Source organism: Astyanax mexicanus, unplaced genomic scaffold (genome assembly GCF_023375975.1).
Source record: "Astyanax mexicanus isolate ESR-SI-001 unplaced genomic scaffold, AstMex3_surface scaffold_48, whole genome shotgun sequence".
Taxonomy (NCBI): Eukaryota; Metazoa; Chordata; class Actinopteri; order Characiformes; family Acestrorhamphidae; genus Astyanax; species Astyanax mexicanus.
The window spans coordinates 335,836-355,715 of record NW_026040058.1 but is presented as its reverse complement, the minus strand read 5'-3'; the positions used below and the strand labels follow the sequence as shown (position 1 = coordinate 355,715).

The 19,880-nt window shown below is 40.0% G+C and overlaps 1 protein-coding gene across 2 annotated transcripts in view; it reads right to left on the bottom strand.

Moving 5' to 3' along the window:
* LOC111189751 (uncharacterized) overlaps positions 1 to 18,992 on the bottom strand; it is a 29,035-nt gene extending 10,043 nt beyond the window's left edge. Inside the window, exon 1 of one of the 2 annotated variants that reach the window (XM_049473961.1) lies at positions 18,933 to 18,992. The gene's annotated coding sequence lies outside the window, so the exon portion shown is untranslated. Of the gene's footprint in view, positions 1 to 15,562; positions 15,623 to 18,932 lie in introns of those variants that run through there. The other variant, XM_049473959.1, reaches the window with a different exon arrangement.
* Positions 18,993 to 19,880: the final 888 nt, after the last annotated feature.

Genomic DNA, 19,880 nt, shown 5'->3' with positions numbered 1-19,880 from the left:
GTGAGTTAGGTTATATGTGTGTTAGTTAACTAGGTTAAATGTGTGTGTTAATTAGCTAGGTTAAATGTGTGTTAGTTAGTGAAGAGTAACCGTTTATTATACCTTGGGTGTTTTGACAAATATCTTTCAATTATGATTACTTAACTTTAGCATCTATAATTACATAATCATTGTGTGAAACCTTGTATTTTATATGCATTTATATAGAAGATTAACCAATACTCACATTGTATTTTATATGCATTTATAATACTCACATTGTATTTTATACGCATTTATATAGAAGATTAACCAATAATCACAATATATATATTCTTTACACATATAGTAAAACACTGCTTGATCAGGCATGTAACTAACACTATTCTATTGTATGGCGTACTAACCACGTGTATTAACATATTAGCATATAACATATGAAATCTATTGTGTGACTTGTGTAGCTCATGCTTAAGGCATCTCGGTCGCTGCATGACCCTAACTAACGGTCATCAATCATCGACTGGTACACTCTGTACGAACTGAATTGATACAAAGGAGACTTCGGGATGAACGGGGCGGCCTTTCTCTCTGTGCGTGTAAAGTCCTTCACCTACCAAAGCGGGAGGAGGACGCGCGCACATAGGGAGGGCGGCACTGTCCAATTCCTGAAACAATGTCACACTGTCTGGCTGGACACAGTCAAGGCCAAACACTAGTGATCCGGTCAGACACTTGAAACGGATTACTAACACGTGAAATTATGCATGCTAACATGAGATGATTTTAGCAACGCCTCATCAACAGGTTTCACGTCATTTGGGGTATAAACATGGAGTCAGATCAGAGGGGGTCAGAACTTTTTACTGTTTGATGGCTGCTAACTGTCTCATATGTATTGGTTCTCCTGAGCTCAGTACTTTGTAATAAATACTTGATTTGCTTTCAACTTCACTCCACCTGTCTGCGACTCTCTCCATCAAAACGAACACGCAGGGGAGTTGTACCCCGGATGGTGGATGGGGGTGACCCATCTTTCATTTTCTTTTTACAACAATTTGGTGACCCCGACGTCGAGGAGTCTGGCAGAGGACAGCATCCGGCACTGATCCACTCACAGCCGAACTTCACAAAACAGGTAAGCAGAGCCGGTTTAATCAAATTCTGCATATTGGTTATTTCAAATTTGAGTGGAGCAGCGGTCTGGCTGCTGTCCGGAGGGGGGCAGGAAGCATACCAAGGTATTTTAAATAAGAGTAGAGGCTGTTCCTACTCCAGGGTTAAAAAAAAAAGAGTAGAGGCTGTTCCTACTCAGGTTTTAAGGATTGGAAGCTGGCGTGTCCCCCCGGCTTCTGACGAGAAGTACGGATAAAGGCCAGGTGAAAGGTTCACCTCGAGATTGATCCACTCGTAAATAAAAAAGAGTAGAGGCTGTTCCTACTCAAGGGTTAAGGATTGGAAGCTGGCGTGTCCCCCCGGCTTCTGACGAGAAGTTCGGATAAAGGCCAGGTGAGAGACTCACCTCGAGATTGATCCACTCGTAAACAAGAGCAGATGCTGTACCTGCTCGAGTAGATGCTGTCCCTACTTCACTGTATTTAATTCGGTTAATAAAAAAAAAAAAAAAAGCAGATGCTGTTCCTGCTCAAGAAATTTGGTAAAAAATAGTAGATGCTGTGCCTACTACGAAGTTTTACAAGTTGTTTAAATAAGAGTTATTGTTTGATACTGTGGATGTAACTGCTAGGTATTTCTGTGCACATTAGAGGGTAGTAGAGCATTGGATAACAGGTGGGCCTTCCCGAGCAGGAGGCTGGGGGCTGTCTTCCCGTAGATTAATGATTTGTTATTAATACAGATGTAAATAACGATTGAAGAATGGGTGTGGATAATCGGCTCACAGGACGTTTTTAGACCAGAGGTGAGAAATTCGGGTATCTTCGGAACTCCAGTTACGACAGGGCCAGAACAACAACAGTTGGCTGCAGATTACACAGTGCCGGTTTGTAATGATCAGCAGCGTATGATAATTACGGCAAACTTGATGCTATGCCCAACCAGTAGAATAATTCACTCTACACGTGTACAGCAGAGCGATGCAGCACTGTTTATGATAAAGATATTTTCTGCCGTGACAGCACCTGGCGGAGGTTTGTTGGTTTTCGGCGAATATCAAACTGTGCAAGTGGCGGGTCATATCCAGTCTGTTCTGAGCCCACCATTCTCCCCAATTCATTTTATGGCAGACTCTGACTCTGATTAATAGCATCTGAGAGACATGTTCATTGCCAGGATATCGCTTTAAGCATACCTGTTGTTCGCCATCTCTACACATTTAAACATCCTTGCCAAGCTGGCTATATCATTGTTGGTATAATACTATATTATATGACTGGTTTTGCAATTTACTCTGCACGAAAATTATTAGTGTTGTTTAATTTACTGCTTGCTCTGTTTCTAATTTGCTTCTTGGTGTATATTTAGTGAATTACTTGCTATATCCTGTCGAACTATAATAACTTTCTAGCTCTGTTTGACTACTTGCTTTGTGGTAATGTGCTTTTTTAACTAGCCTGCTACTTAATATATCCAGCCCATATTTCCCTGCCGGGTTTGGAATTTATTTTTTTGTTGTTGTTAGTATATAACGTGTAAATTGACGGGCTATTGGCGGTGTGCAGACAATTGTTTTTCAGCTCGTAACTGTAACCTTTTGTTGTGCATATTGCATAAAATATATACTTTTTAACTCGCTAACTGTTTAATGCGTCCCGAAAATAGTTTGATTGGCTAAACTACAATCTTTAGCTGGATTCCATATTGAAAATAATTGTACAGACTGGACTGAACTTTTTCTAATAAATAAAACATAATTGATTTATTGGAGAGCTGTTTGAAAGCCACTGACCCGGTTTGAGGCACGTTTCTTTACTGAAGGTATCTGTGCTCAGCTTGCTTGGTAATTAAACGCTTCGGATTAGATAAAATAAGGTTGTTTACTGATTCTACAGTTCGAAATACGTATGGTTCAGTTTATTGTTGGTTATGGGACGTCTACTATCTGACAGCTAATTCCGAAGTGCATTTAGGTCGTCACATAGATTGCTGGGATTGAGACAGGACCTAAGGTTCTATTGGCGATTTTGATTTGTCTGAGGATAAGCAAATAAAGTAGAATTGTAAGCGGAGAACAGTTGCGGTAATTCAGAAACAAAATATATTGTGGTTTTATCTTAAGGTGATACTGCTTTTCTTGATTGAAGTAAAACTTAGAGCACACCGGAGTCTAACGCTGAACTTTTTTCTCAGTTCCATACCGCACGAGGAGCGCGGAGTGCAGCGGCTGCTGCAAAGGGGGGCAGAGGAGGCAGAAAACTGTGAGGAGACGGTTCGAAAAGCCTCATGCGTGGAAACCTTACGGTGTTAATGAAACGCATTTGAGAGAGAAGTAGAACGAAGACCCATTCAGGTGAGATCCACCCTTGATCAGCACCTTGCACACAACATGGCTAGTAGTAGAAATGTGGTTAAAGAGCTAGATGCCATTTACGGTGTGGGGACCTGGGAATGGAAACCGATTGAACAGAAAATAGCTCAAGGAGTTAGAGAGGGGGTTTTGGATTTAAACCAGCGAGATGTAGTACAGAAAAGGGTGATCAGGAGATTTGACACATGGGCCAAAAAACACACGGGGGATAGAATATGTCTAAGAAACTGCATTAATCATATGAAGAGGGAATTAGACGACATATCTAATCAGGCTGAAGCAGAAGTGAATCGGGTTAGCTTGCTAAAAAACCCCAAAGCTAAGCATAGCTTTAAAGTAGCCCAGGAAAACTTAGCGGAGCTGAGAGCGATCACCACTGCATTTCTGAGCATGCTACCTGACTTAGTTATAGCGAGAACACGAGATCCGTCCAGGCCAAAGGCGACCTCACCCACTGCGGAGAAGGCGGAAGTGGACAGTGAGTATACAAAACGCCAGGGGGAGGGGCCTGACGCCCCGCCTCCACCATACAACCCAAAACACGTCCCATCTGCAGATATTCTAATGCCAGTTTTTACTGTAGACACTGGGGTAGTGAGTGTGGAAAAGCAGGAAGGGAGGGGCTCAGCCCGAGAGCACACTCCACTAGCAGAAGCTGTACACACACACACACACAGAGAGGATCCTTTTCATCTGCGTAGACAACATGAGACACTTCATGCCAACCAGACTGACTCACACTCTTCTGACAGTTTACAGGCTAGAGTGAATAATGGCACACATGATAAACAGCGTCAACACCGTAAACAAACACCAGTCAAACCATCTTTTAACACAACGCGCCACCAAACAAAACCCACAGTACTTATCAGAGCGACTTTAGAAGGACATGTGACGACTGATGACGAAACTGACCATGACAGCGACAAGGCTGAGGATGACGACAGTGTACAAGACAGTGTAGTAGCACACGCAAGGGCTAGTGCAGTGGCTGAGTTGAACAAATCAATACGTGACATGAAGCAGATAATAATAGCAGAACAGAGAGACTTGGAGTTAAACCAAAGGGCCATGGACACACACACACTCAACTCCGACAGAGCAAAAACTTTAAGAAGAAGCACCAGACAACGACACCAACCTGAAAGATACAGGAGTACACCTGACATGGACATAATGTGTCCACTAGTGGCCACTAGTACAGGTGTACATAAATATGTCCCTTTAACACTTAGAGATGCACAGACTTTAGCCGATCAGCTTCCACCTCTATTTAGTGGGGCAGCAGCTTGGCTAAGAAAGCTGGATAGCCTAACAGGGGGCATGACTCTAGCACTAGGGGACTTTAGAAACATTGTGAAAAGGTCAACCACCTCTATGGAAGCAGCTGAGGTAGAAAGACAAGCCCAAACATATGCACAACCAAACAATGACCCTTTCCATGCTCACTCACAGCGCCTGACTGACGTTATGTGAGAGATGTGGCCTACTAGAGCAGCATCTACAATCCCATCATACACCTGGGATGAAAAACACAACCCGGGGGAGTATATGGGTAACGCAGTTGAGGATTGGACTAACACTACAGGGGTTCACCCTGCAAGGGGGCAGCAGGTGGTTTGGTTTAGAACTGCCATCTTGAAAGGCTTGCCCACCCTCATAAAGGACAAAATTGAGGAGGACCCAGATATGGGCCCTGACAAACCACATGAACAGTGGGTCCGGAACGTTTTGTTCCACATGAACAAATACAAGGCTAAAATTGATAACAAAGATAAGGAGACAATTAAATTGGAAAGGGAACTACTAAAAACTCAGCTGGCAGAGGCCAGAAAAACAATACATTATAATAAAGTGCAACAAAAGCCTGACACCATGATGCCTATGACTGCAACACAGCAACCACAGACATTCATGAATGCACAAACATACATGCCTGCGCAGTCAGGGCCCACACAAAACCCACCACACAGCTATGGATCAGGTCCATATTTCCCACAGCAGCCCTACACAGGGGGCAGGGGGCGGGGTGGTGGAAGGTGGCGGAGATGGGGCCGGCCCAGATGAGGGGCATGTCTAAGATGTGGGGCCATGGGCCACTGGGTAACACAATGTACAGCATCACTCGCACCTGAGACAGCAATCCCAAACCCACACCAGGCACCAAACTCACACCAAGCCCCACCCCAACATCCTGCTGGTCAGTACAGCATGGAGCCATGGGGTGAACACTGACGGGGCCCAGAGGAGCACCAGGACAGCAGGGCAAGGGCAGAACCCATGCTGTCATTGACTGTGGGGGCCTCCAAAATCCCTTTTCTGGTAGACACGGGAGCCACTTGGTCAGCCATCACCACAGTATTACCAGCACACCTAATGAGCAAACAGACTGTGCAGGTTAGGGGCTTCTCGGGGACACCAACGTCACTGCCAAACACAGACGGTATCACATGCGTTTTTAATTGCACCACAGGCACCTTTGAACATTTGTGGTAGAGACTTGCTAATGAAAATGGGAGTCACTATTTTGTGCCAACCTGACGGAATTACACTTACATGGCTGGATGGCCAAAAGACTGTTGGGGTGATGGGGTACACTGATGGAATGTACTTGGTACGGCAAGAGCAAGACGAATCAGTGGACATTTACTGGAGACTATTGTCTGAACTCACAGACACGACACCGCCATTACTTGACTTGTTCCAACAGTGGTCGCCTTGGATCAAAGCCATGGCACCCTATGCACCGCCGCCTGACCCATACCATGTCACCCTGTTCTATGATGTAGGGGGAGACTTAACTTACCATGACACATTTCAGATAGAATTGGAGGGTACTGAGTGGTCTGTTGAGACCAACGAGATTTTTGTGGGTCCTGAAGGCATAGCATCACCAGTTACACAGACGCCATTTCAATACACTTGGTATAAAATGTCAGACACAGCAGCACCACACATTTCACTGCCCCAGTCACATTGCAACATCAATTGCTACCTAGACACCATGGTTGTGAGGACTCAGATCACCCACTCACAGAGGCATTGTTGAAATCACTGCCTGACACATTGTGGTCCACAGGTCCAGACGACGTAGGCTACATAAATCAGACACCAGTCTCATTTCACATGACAACTACAGAACCAATTTGGATTCCCCAATACAGACAAAAGCCAGATGCTGTAGCATCCTTAGACAATACAGTCCAGGCTTTGCTGGAGGCAGGAGTCTTGGAACCGTGCCAATCAGCATGGAACACACCGATTTTGCCGGTTCCAAAAAAGGAACCTGGCCAATATCGGATGGCCCATGATCTAAGAGCAATAAATGCAGCTTTAGCTACATCTACTGTTCCAGTTCCTAACCCATATACTGCCCTATCTGAATTGGGTCCGGACATGAAATGGTTCACATGCATTGACTTAGCAAACGCATTTTTCTGTGTGCCTCTAGCGGAGGTACAGAGTGTCCAAACAAAAGTTACAGTGTTGCAGATCTAGGGTAACTTTCCTGGGGAGGGTAGTGACACAGGGGTCCACGGGCATGTCAGCCACACACAGGTCCACTATACTGTCACACACAAGACCAGAGACTGTTAAAGACATGTTAGCATTCTTAGGACTGACAGGCTATAGCAGACAGTACATTCCTGACTTTGTAGGACGAACACAACCTCTTAGAGACATGGTGAAATCTCTAGGAATACGGAATTTGTCTGGTACATTGACCTGGACAGTAGAGACAGAACAGGCATTTATAGATGTTAAACAAGCCTTATCTACTGCGGCTGACCTAGCCAGACCTGACTATTCACTGCCTTTTTACATGGATGTTTCTGAAACAGACACTTTGGTCAATGGTGTACTATTTCAGAAACAGAGGGAAGGTAGAGCAGTGCTAATGTACTTAAGTGTTCCATTGGACCTTATAGAGAGGAGACAACCACAGTGCACAAGACATGTTGCAGGACTGACCAAATTAGTCCAGAAACATCTTGTAGCAGGATACCCATTGCACATACTAACCACACACGGAGTAGTAGCGTACATAAACTCACAAATGTTCACACTCACTCCATTGTGACAGAGACGCATCCACAAAGCACTGACTGCACCCAACATCAGATACACACATGAGGGAGTCAACATGGCAGAGGGAATCACGGAAGGGCCACCACATGAGTGTGAAGAACAGGTAGAAAGGATAGGAAAAGTAAGACCAGATTTACAGGCCACACCCATTCCAGGCTCGTGGAATTTGTGGACAGATGGGTGTGGGTACAGAGCAGATACAGGTGAAGTCAGAGCAGGATATGCAGTGGTTCAGGAAGCAAAGGGGGAGACGTATGAGTTTGAGACAATCATAGCAAAAGAAGTGAAACAAAATCTATCAGCACAGAAAGCAGAACTATTAGCAGTAATTGCAGCGCTAGAGTTAGCAGAAGGAAGGGAAGTCACAGTACTGAGCAACTCAGCGTACGTGGTGTCCACTGCTCATGTAGACATTCCACACTGGAAACAGGCAGGGTATGTCACAAGCTCAGGGAAACCAGTCAAACACAAGACAGAACTGATGCGCTTAGAAGCAGTAATACACAAACCAAGCAAGGTCGCGATTGTAAAGTGTAAAGGACACCAAAAGGGGGACACATTGATAAATAGAGGAAACAAGGCAGCAGATAGAGCAGCAAAAGGAGCAGCAGGATACACGGAACCCAACACCATGCTTGTGTTGGACTCCAGTGTACCATAGGAGCCAATTCCAACAGGAAAAGAGCTCAGACAGATGCAGGACCAAGCAAGTCCAGAGGAGAAGTCAACGTGGTTAGCAAAGGGGGCTAGCCCAAACAGTCAGGTGTGGACATCGCAAAAGGGACAAGCAGTATTACCAATGTCACTAGCGAAAGCAGTTCTAGAAGAAGCACACACAGTAGCACACGTAGGAAGACAACAAACACTGGAAAATCTAAAACAATGGTGGCACCCATTCATGACAGCATTAGTAGTAGATTACATCACCCAATGTCAGATTTGTAACACCCAAAATGTAGCAAAAGCATTTAAGGTAGCACCTGGAAAGTTTCCATTGCCAGATTCCCACGGAGAAGAAATTCAGATTGACTATACTGACATGATTGACTTAGTAAGGAGATACAGGTATCTCCTGGTTGTAGTAGACCGATTTTCAGGGTGGGTGGAGGCAATCCCCACCATAAAAGAGGATGCCAAATCTGTGTGCAAGATGCTGATCAATTCTTGGATACCCGCCAACGGTTTTCCTAGAAAAATTCATTCAGATCGGGGCACTCATTTTACGAGCAAGACACTGCAGTGGGTGGAGCAGTCGTTGGGGCTGCGCCATAGCTATGGTTGTGTGTATCATCCTGCATCACAGGGTCAGGTGGAGAGGATGAATAAAAATTTGAAATGCAAATTAGCTAAGATTACACTGACCACGGGCATGAATTGGCTAGATGCCCTACCAATTGCCCTGATCAGCATTCGGAATTCCATTAATAGAAGCACAGGCTTCTCCCCATTTGAGCTGGTCAGAGGCGTAGCATTCCCAGGCCCAAGAACAAGATTGAGTCCTGATGCGGGCTCGCCTGGGATTACAACAAATACATATCGTGAGCTGTTTTTGAAACTAAAATCAGTGTGTGAGGATTTATCTGTGCAGGTACGGAAACACAGAGGAGGAGACGAGGAGCACGAGATACCTCTAGAGGTGGCCGTGGCCCCATGGTTGTACCTGAGAGCCATTAAGCGAAAGTGGTCAGAGCCCCGCTGGACAGGTCCATTCCGGGTGACGGAGAGAACGAGCCACGCGGTACGACTTCAGGGCAAAGGCAGCTCGTGGTACCACTTATCTCAGTGCAAGCCAGCACTGCCACCCGGGGAGCAACAGGAGCAAGAGATAAGAAGTGCCATCTGAGCACGCCTTGAGAGAAAGACGTGCGACAAGAGCACACCTACCTCACCAAGTGTAACCTGGAACACCCACCTCAATAAGTGACACTAAGCCGACAACAAGTGCCATCTGAACACTACGGGAACGGCAGGCACCACCAGAGAGCTGTCTAAGCTCTTGATGATCCAGTACAATAAAACCTTTCTTGCTTGCAGGTTGCCTTGGACTCTTCAAAAAACGGAATTGTAAAAAAAAAAAAATACACTCTGTAACCTTAACACTTACACATATAGAGCTATAGATAACAGTTTACTAAATAGTGGGAAACTTAGAGGGAAAACACATTTATGGTTTAATAATGGCTTGGTACGGGAAAAGAGGGTGGAACAGGGCAAAGTACGGACACCATAACGAACCAGCACTTCCTCCAGTTATTCCAATATGGCTCCAGGTAATAATAACCATTACCCTAATGGGTATAATGATAATAACTGGCCATTGTCTCAAAGCAAGAACAACTAATAACGGTAGAGGGAACAATTGTAAATACATCGGCAACCGTACACTCGACAAACGCAACAACTAAAGACCAGCCCACACAGCTTAATAGAACCAAACGATCAACCATCAATCAGTCTAACTCAAAATGCATCAGGCGCTGGGGAGGTATAGAATTAGACTATTATTGGGGTGAGACGACTGCATGGACAGTGAACTTATGCGACGTGGTTACTTGTGGTAAGCAGGGGTCCAAGGGGGAAGCGGTGTACTTGTGTTGGTCCCGTGATGATAATCTTAAGTGTAACCGTAACACCGACCAAGCAGCTTATAAGGCCAGACCTTGTAACAAGTGGGAAAACGTAATTAGGTCAACACATGTCAATTGAGATCCTACCGAAGGCTGGGCGACTCGTGAACAGTGGAAATGGAATAAATAATAAATCTAATAACCATTGCATTAGAGTGGCAATCTGATCCTAACGGGGAAAAATCTTCGGCATTTTTCATAGGGGTCGGGGTGGATGTAAATGGTAACAACCCTGTAGGATGGATCAAAGTTAGAGTTACAGATAAACCGACCGTCAACACCGACGAGGCCACAAAAAACGCAATAGACAATAATGGGGGGGACCGGCCTATACTGGGAGCAGATTATTCTACATGGACAAGCAAACAGATCGTAAAGTTAAGTACAGGGTTTGAAGGGAGCAACTTATGGATAAAATGGATAAATGCACAAGCCAGAGAAGCTAACATGGACGGGTGCGTAGCGTTAATTGCCCTAAAAGCCCTGTCTAGAGAAATGGCAGAGAACACGGGGGTAGATAATCCAATCACTAAATGGCTGGAGAGAACTTTCGGACAATGGAAGGGTGTATTTATATCTATGGCTTCGGCGATCGCTGTATTCGCTGCTATTTTAGTTACATGCGGATGCTGCTGTGTGCCGTGTATTCGATCCCTGATAGAAAGAACAATAACACGAATGATGGAGGGCAAAGACGATAAACCGCCATATATGTTACCTATACTGGAGTGTGAGGAAGAACAGGAGGAACTGCTGTAATCTAACCAGTCTTGTGGATGACTTTAGAGCAATAATGTCACTTCCTCCATTAACAGAGTAAAATTGGCCGCCGGGGGCAGAGGGGCCGTGAGAGAATTTTTCCTGTCAAAAATTGGTTGGTTGGCTGCCGGACAGGTTTTCGCTCTCACTTCTAGTTAAATGTTCACTCACATGTTTATCAAGTGTTGAACATATGTAAATACATGTTTGGAGGAATTACAATGTGATGACGTATCTTGTTGATACGTCATAAGGGGGAATTGAAGAGTAACCATTTATTATACCTTGGGTGTTTTGACAAATATCTTTCAATTATGATTACTTAACTTTAGCATCTATAATTACATAATCATTGTGTGAAACCTTGTATTTTATATGCATTTATATAGAAGATTAACCAATACTCACATTGTATTTTATACGCATTTATAATACTCACATTGTATCTTATACGCATTTATATAGAAGATTAACCAATAATCACAATATATATATTCTTTACACATATAGTTAAACATTACTTGATCAGGCACGTAACTAACACAGACTCTATTATATGACAAACTAACCCACATGATACATAAGGCATTTAACTAACACATAGGATCTATTGTATGGCATACTAACCACGCGCTACTAACACATTAACATATAACATATGAAATCTATTGTGTGATTTGTGTAGCTCATGCTTAAGGCATCTCGGTCGCTGCATGATCCTAACTAACGGCCATCAATCATCGACTGGTGCACTCTGTACGAACTGAATTGATACAAAGGAGACTTCGGGATGAACGGGGCGGCCTTTCTCTCTGTGCGTGTAAAGTCCTTCACCTACCAAAGCGGGAGGAGGACGCGCGCACATAGGGAGGGCGGCACTGTCCAATTCCTGAAACAATGTCACACTGTCTGGCTGGACACAGTCAAGGCCAAACACTAGTGGTCCGGTCAGACACTTGAAACGGATTACTAACACGTGAAATTATGCATACTAACATGAGATGATTTTAGCAACGCCTCATCAGCAGGTTTCACGTCATTTGGGGTATAAACATGGAGTCAGATCAGAGGGGGTCAGAACTTTTTACTGTTTGATGGCTGCTAACTGTCTCATATGTATTGATTTGCTTTCAACTCCACTCCACCTGTCTGCGACTCTCTCCATCAAAACGAACACGCAGGGGAGTTGTACCCCGGATGGTGGATGGGGGTAACCCATCTTTCATTTTCTTTTTACAACATTAGCTAGGTTAAATGTGTATTAGTTAACTGGGTTAAATGTGTGTGTGTGTTAGTCAAGCTCCAAGCCTATTTTTACCAATTTCTGCCTGAAAATACATACTCAAATTTGAAGGCTTATCACTCTAATATTAAATAATTAAAGTCAATAAATAATTAAAGTCAATTCTACGAATTAATATTACTTAGAAGCCTTTACACAATTAATTTAAGAGACTTAATTATTAAATTGAACATGTAATGGCCAAAATATGGTTAAAAAAAAAAAAAAACAGGAACATTTTTAGGCGCTTTTCAGATTTTCTATTTTATTTTTTTATTTTCAGACATATAAAATGAAATATTTATATGGATGAATTGTTTTGGCAGCTCCACATTTTGCTATAAAGTGTTTACAATCATCATATAAAATTATAAACTCCCTTTCACTGGTTAGATATTTTTGTGATCTGAACCTGTAATGGTCTTTTCTTTCTCCAAAGGACTGGAAACTTTATAAGAATAAAGTGTGAGGAGTGTCCTGGGGTAATCCCAGGACAAAACCCAAGCAGATTTAAAATCTGAACACAAACTGTAACGCGCTCTTTCGGCTCTAATTCAGGAACCGACGGTTCGAATGGTGTATAACATGACCGCATTCGATCAAATATGGACGTACGAAAAACATACATAACTACATAACTGACAAGCAGAGATTCTAAGCTTTAAAATGGCATATTGGGTGTCTATATTGAATCTATAAGTATTCATAAACACAGCCAGATATTAAATATCATATTTTTGTTAAGAGGTTAAATGTGTGGTAGTTAGCTAGCTAAGTTCACTACATGATGTACTGACTATATTAGGGTTAAATATACAACACTATACAGTGTATTTGCCAGTGTTAGCACTGTTAGTTAACTAGAGTAAAACCAACAATTACACTGTGAGGTTTTTAACATTGACAGTGTTAATCTAACACTAACACTGTTAATATAACACTGGCAAATACACAGTGCAGGTAAAACAGATTAACTGCATGAATGATCATATTTCTTGTTGTTGTTATTATTATTATATTCACTTTAATATACTGTTTTCTAATCTGCAGTGACTTGTCGGGTATTACAATTTATTTACTATGCTTCTCACTTTATAATACTGTGACATGATCTGCAGTAACTCCTCAGTTATTAGTAATTAGTTACCATATTTCTCACTTTATAATACTGTGACATGATCTGCAGTAACTCCTCAGTTATTAGTAATTAGTTACCATATTTCTCACTTTATAATACTGTGACATGATCTGCAGTAACTTTTAAAGAAGAACACAGTAACGCGTCAGTTATAAGTAATGGGTTACCATGTGCTGCTGTTAACTCCCTAATAAGAAGACAGGGACCCATTTTTAAGAACACAGGAACACCTAGTCCGTTATCTAACACAAATATTTATTCTTTTAAACATGATTTTCCCAAAAATTATGATGTAGGCCACAACCTACAGTAAAGCTGTATGTGAGCCATCACTTCTACTGAGCACATCTCCAGGAGGACTGAAGAAGAGCACAGGTTTAGAATAAACACCTGTAACACACTGACAGCACATTACAAAAATGGGGGTTAAAGCAGACTACTGCACATTTCAGTGTGTCTAACATTATATATATATATAGGTAACTATAAACCGTATTTTTATAGTTTTACAGTTTACATTATTAACTGCTATTTACATGTTTTTTTTAACATTCAAGCAGATTGTTTAATGTTTCCAATAAAAACTTAAGGGAATATCATTAAGAACATGAAATCATACAAAAAATGTTGCTGTGCGCATGTGCAGTGCCGTAAAGAAGCACATATCGATGGGTAGCATAACACGACAGAACACTGGTTCCCCCGAGTGGTGTGTTGGGGCATTACTAGTGATAGGGGGAGTACTAATGAGTGGTTTGGGTAATTGGTCGTGTAAATTGAGGAGAAAATGGGAAAAATTAGAAATAAAATGATATATATATATATATATATATATATATATAAATTGCTTAGTTTGTACAATTTTTAATAAAGTGATTATTGTACTGGATATTTTACTAAATACGAGTGTATAATCTTTGTAGCTGCATATAAACGGAGATTACTGGTCTTTGTAAAGTAAATCCACAGCTAACCAGTGAATTTACCACCACATGCTTTCCCAGGTTTGATGTGGAAGTTTTGAAAGTTTACAGCTCTGTCCGGCGGGGCACATTTTATATTGCATGAGGACGTTATTGCCTCGTTATTCCACGCGCGAGCATCCGTGTGCTGGCACATCAGCTGCAATTTTTTTTTTTATTATTATTCAGACAATTGTTTTTTTTTCCCAGCAGTTTTTTTTACTCAGTAACGGAGAGTTTTACAATGTAGCAAAGTAAATGACTTGTGTCAAAATGAACTTGAGTAAAAGTAAAATTACCTATTTTAAAAACTACTTTAAAAATGACAAATTACTCATAAATTCTACTCAATTACAGTAACGTGAGTAAATGTAATTTGTTACTATCCACCTCTGACTTTAATTAATGTCTCCTATGTAATAAAATTACATTATAATGTTTTTTTTTGGTTAAGCAGACTACTACACACTGTAGTATTTTACTCTGTGTTGCTAATATTTAGGAGAAACTAAGGATAATACACTAATACACTGATTTAGATCCATAGTTCCCAGGTGGCATGTAATAGTTTTTAGCTGAGCAGTTTATGTTGATTTGAACAGTAATTAATGAATAGTTACTATAAAGGAGACATAATTAGTACATATCGAGATATGTAAGTCTTAGTAATTAATGTGTTAATGAGTTAATAGTGAACTACTGTAATCATTAGTTCAGTACTATCTACTGAGTAATTATTCAGTACTCCCTGGTAGTTAATAGAAGAGATTTAGGTGTTAATGCAGCACTATTACTTAGTTCCTGCTTAGTTACCTATTAACTATGGAACAGTATTATAAAGTGTTACCATTAATCTAAATGAGAGAAAGTGAGACAGAAAGAGAGAGGGGGAGAGAGACAGAAATAAAATGAGAGACAGGGTGATTTGGGTGATTATTTTTTAGCTAAATATCTAAACTTTTAATCATATCATATTAACCAGATAATGTAGCACATACCACCCAATGACCTCTGTAGTCTTTATTTGGCATCACAGACAGCCTTTAAAACACTTTTAGTTTCAAAGAGTATCAATTTAAAGTTTAATATGGATTAATTTGTTTTTGTAATTATTCAATCTATTGTTTTTATAGTCTGCAAAAAGTAATCCTGTCAAATAATAATAATAATAACAACAACAACAACAATGTTTTAAAAAAATTAAATATGAAAAAAAATAATAATAATACCCTTCCCTACCGTGATCTTTCAGGACTTCAGTGAAGGTGTGGATGAAGTTCTCTCAGCTCTTCTGGTCAGAAAGATAAATGAAAGAATGTTGGAGTCCCGCCAGATATTTATACCCCATAACTTGAGAAGGCCCCGCCCCCGGGCTGATATACTTAAAGAAGAGACACTTTTGGTTTCATTAGTTCTGATCATCTGAGCAGAGCTTGAAGAACCAAAAACAGATCAAGCACTAAATTGAAGTAAGCTCTTTACAAATATACTACTCTTTGATAGGACAACTGTTATTTTCTTGTATGTCTATCGTCAGCATCTTAAATGGTCTTACATTCTGATTAGAAAATGGAGTTCTCAATAATTACATATGTGTATATATGTGATATTATGACTTTACCATTATCATTCACCATAATGAACAGTTTTATTAGTTAATATTGAGATATATATATACATATATATATATATATATATATATATATATATATATATATATATATATATATATATATATATATATACAGAGAGAGAGAGAGAGACTTCAGCACATGCAGTCATTTCAGCAGGGGAAAACAGGGGAGTGATTTGGAGTAATGTAAATCTTTACATTAAGTCTTTAGTGTTGAGTATGTATATAACATTCCTAGTGTTTAGCTTTTATATTCAAAAATCATTTATTTTAATAAGCTACAGCAAAAGACACATGTAAAGACCGACATAGAAACATTTTAAATGTCATCTGTTTCGATTTTTTAATATTTAATGAATCATTGAGATAGTAATGTTTAATTAATTAGACTATTGCCATTCAGTGAATATGTCAAAATTAGGACAGGAGAGGTAACAGGGTCCTGGGCTCTAGTTGAGCACAATTGTTCTTTCTTTAAATCAACATTAACCTTGTTTTCCTATTTCTGTCAGATTAACATGAACCAGATCTATTCTTCTGAGTAAGTTGAAAAATAAACAAACACAAACATGTACACACGACACGAAATGTAATATTTTACATTAAAATATAAACTAATTCCTTAAAATAAACTCCTATCTTTTTGTTAGTGATGTGCCCAAACACATATGGACAGTTATTCTGACAATTATATATAATTATTAATATAATTTAATTAACTTTAGTATTTAACAGATTTTAATCTACTATTATTATTGCTGGTACTCGACAGAACACTGGTTCCCCCGAGCCATGCACACAGACCCCAGCGTCTCTCACGCTAACCGTAATAAACACTGCTGGGAAAAGTTTTGCTGTGCTACCATGGAGAACCAAGCTATGTGTGATAAAATCATCGAACATTATGAGGCACTTCTCTCACCACCAAGACTTTCAGAAAGGTAAAATCAATTTGTGGACGCAGTGTAGCGTAGCTCCTTTAGCTAGATTAGTTAGCTAACTAACTTGTTAGCTAACCTAGGCAGGCAGTTTGATATGTCAGTTTAGTTTAGTTTAGTTTAGCATTGTTTAATGTCTAAAAGGGATCTATGTAATCCATGATCACTAGCTAAGGTATATAGGTTATATATAAGTTGATTAGGTTGGGGTGCCGAGTTGTCCAGTGGTCTAAAACGCTGCCACTATGAGCGGGAGGTCACAGGTTCGAACCTCCGTTCATGCAGCTTTGCCATCAAGCCTCCGGCGCTCAGAGGGAGCAAAATTGGCCCTGCTCCCTCCGGGTGGGTAGATGGCACCTTCTCCCAACATCACTCCTAGGGTGATGTCCACAGCACAGGGCGTCTGTGAGCTGACGTATCAGAACCGAGTCGCTGCGCTTTCCTCCGTGCGCGCTGGCTGCTCGGCAATGCTGCATCAGCAGCAGCTCGAAAAGAAGCGGTGGCCGGCTTCACATGTATCGAAGGAAGCATGTGTTAGTCTTCGCCCTCCTGGTGTGTTGGGGCATTACTAGTGATAGGGGGAGTACTAATGAGTGGTTCGGGTAATTGGCCGTGTAAATTGAGGAGAAAATGGGAAAAATTAGAAATAAAATGATATATATATATATATATATATATATATAAATTGCTTAGTTTGTACAATTTTTAATAAAGTGATTATTGTACTGGATATTTTACTAAATACGAGTGTATAATCTTTGTAGCTGCATATAAACGGAGATTACTGGTCTTTGTAAAGTAAATCCACAGCTAACCAGTGAATTTACCACCACATGCTTTCCCAGGTTTGATGTGGAAGTTTTGAAAGTTTACAGCTCTGTCCGGCGGGGCACATTTTATATTGCATGAGGACGTTATTGCCTCGTTATTCCACGCGCGAGCATCCGTGTGCTGGCACATCAGCTGCAATTTTTTTTATTATTATTCAGACAATTGTTTTTTTTTTCCAGCAGTTTTTTTTACTCAGTAACGGAGAGTTTTACAATGTAGCAAAGTAAATGACTTGTGTCAAAATGAACTTGAGTAAAAGTAAAATTACCTATTTTAAAAACTACTTTAAAAATGACAAATTACTCATAAATTCTACTCAATTACAGTAACGTGAGTAAATGTAATTTGTTACTATCCACCTCTGACTTTAATTAATGTCTCCTATGTAATAAAATTACATTATAATGTTTTTTTGGTTAAGCAGACTACTACACACTGTAGTATTTTACTCTGTGTTGCTAATATTTAGGAGAAACTAAGGATAATACACTAATACACTGATTTAGATCCATAGTTCCCAGGTGGCATGTAAGAGTTTTTAGCTGAGCAGTTTATGTTGATTTGAGCAGTAATTAATGAATAGTTACTATAAAGGAGACATAATTAGTACATATCGGGATATGTAAGTCTTAGTAATTAATGTGTTAATGAGTTAATAGTGAACTACTGTAATCATTAGTTCAGTACTATCTACTGAGTAATTATTCAGTACTCCCTGGTAGTTAATAGAAGAGATTTAGGTGTTAATGCAGCACTATTACTTAGTTCCTGCTTAGTTACCTATTAACTATGGAACAGTATTATAAAGTGTTACCATTAATCTAAATGAGAGAAAGAGAGACAGAAAGAGAGAGGGAGAGAGAGACAGAAATAAAATGAGAGACAGGGTGATTTGGGTGATTATTTTTTAGCTAAATATCTAAACTTTTAATCATATCATATTAACCAGATAATGTAGCACACACCACCCAATCACCCATGTAGTCTTTATTTGGCATCACAGACAGCCTTTAAAACACTTTTAGTTTCAAAAGAGTATCAATTTAAAGTTTTACATGGATTAATTTGTTTTTGTAATTATTCAATCTATTGTTTTTATAGTCTGCAAAAAGTAATCCTGTCAAATAATAATAATAACAATAACAACAACAACAATGTTTAAAAAAATGTAAATATGAAAAAAAATAATAATAATACCCTTCCCTACCGTGATCTTTCAGGACTTCAGTGAAGGTGTGGATGAAGTTCTCTCAGCTCTTCTGGTCAGAAAGATAAATGAAAGAATTTTGGAGTCCCGCCAGATATTTATACCCCATAACTTGAGAAGGCCCCGCCCCCGGGCTGATATACTTAAAGAAGAGACACTTTTGGTTTCATTAGTTCTGATCATCTGAGCAGAGCTTGAAGAACCAAAAACAGATCAAGCACTAAATTGAAGTAAGCTCTTTACAAATATACTACTCTTTGATAGGACAACTGTTATTTTCTTGTATGTCTATCGTCAGCATCTTAAATGGTCTTACATTCTGATTAGAAAATGGAGTTCTCAATAATTACATATGTGTATATATGTGATATTTTGACTTTACCATTATCATTCACCATAATGAACAGTTTTATTAGTTAATATTGAGATTGATATATATATATACACAGAGAGAGAGAGAGAGAGAGAGAGAGAATTCAGCACAGTCATTTCAGCAGGGGAAAACAGGGGAGTGATTTGGAGTAATGTAAATCTTTACATTAAGTATTTAGTGTTGAGTATGTATATAACATTCCTAGTGTTACCTTTTATATTCATTTATTTTAATAAGCTACAACAAAACACACATGTAAAGACCGACATTTTAAATGTCATCTTTTTCTATTTTTTTATATTTACTGAATCATTGAGATAGTAATGTTTAATTAATTAGACTATTGCCATTCAGTGAATATGTCAAAGTTAGGACAGGGTCCTGGGCTCTAGTTGAGCACAATTGTTCTTTCTTTAAATCAACATTAACCTTGTTTTCTTATTTCTGTCAGATTAACATGAACCAGATCTATTCTTCTGAGTAAGTTGAAAAATAAACAAACACAAACATGTACACACGACACGAAATGTAATATTTTACATTAAAATATAAACTAATTCCTTAAAATAAACTCC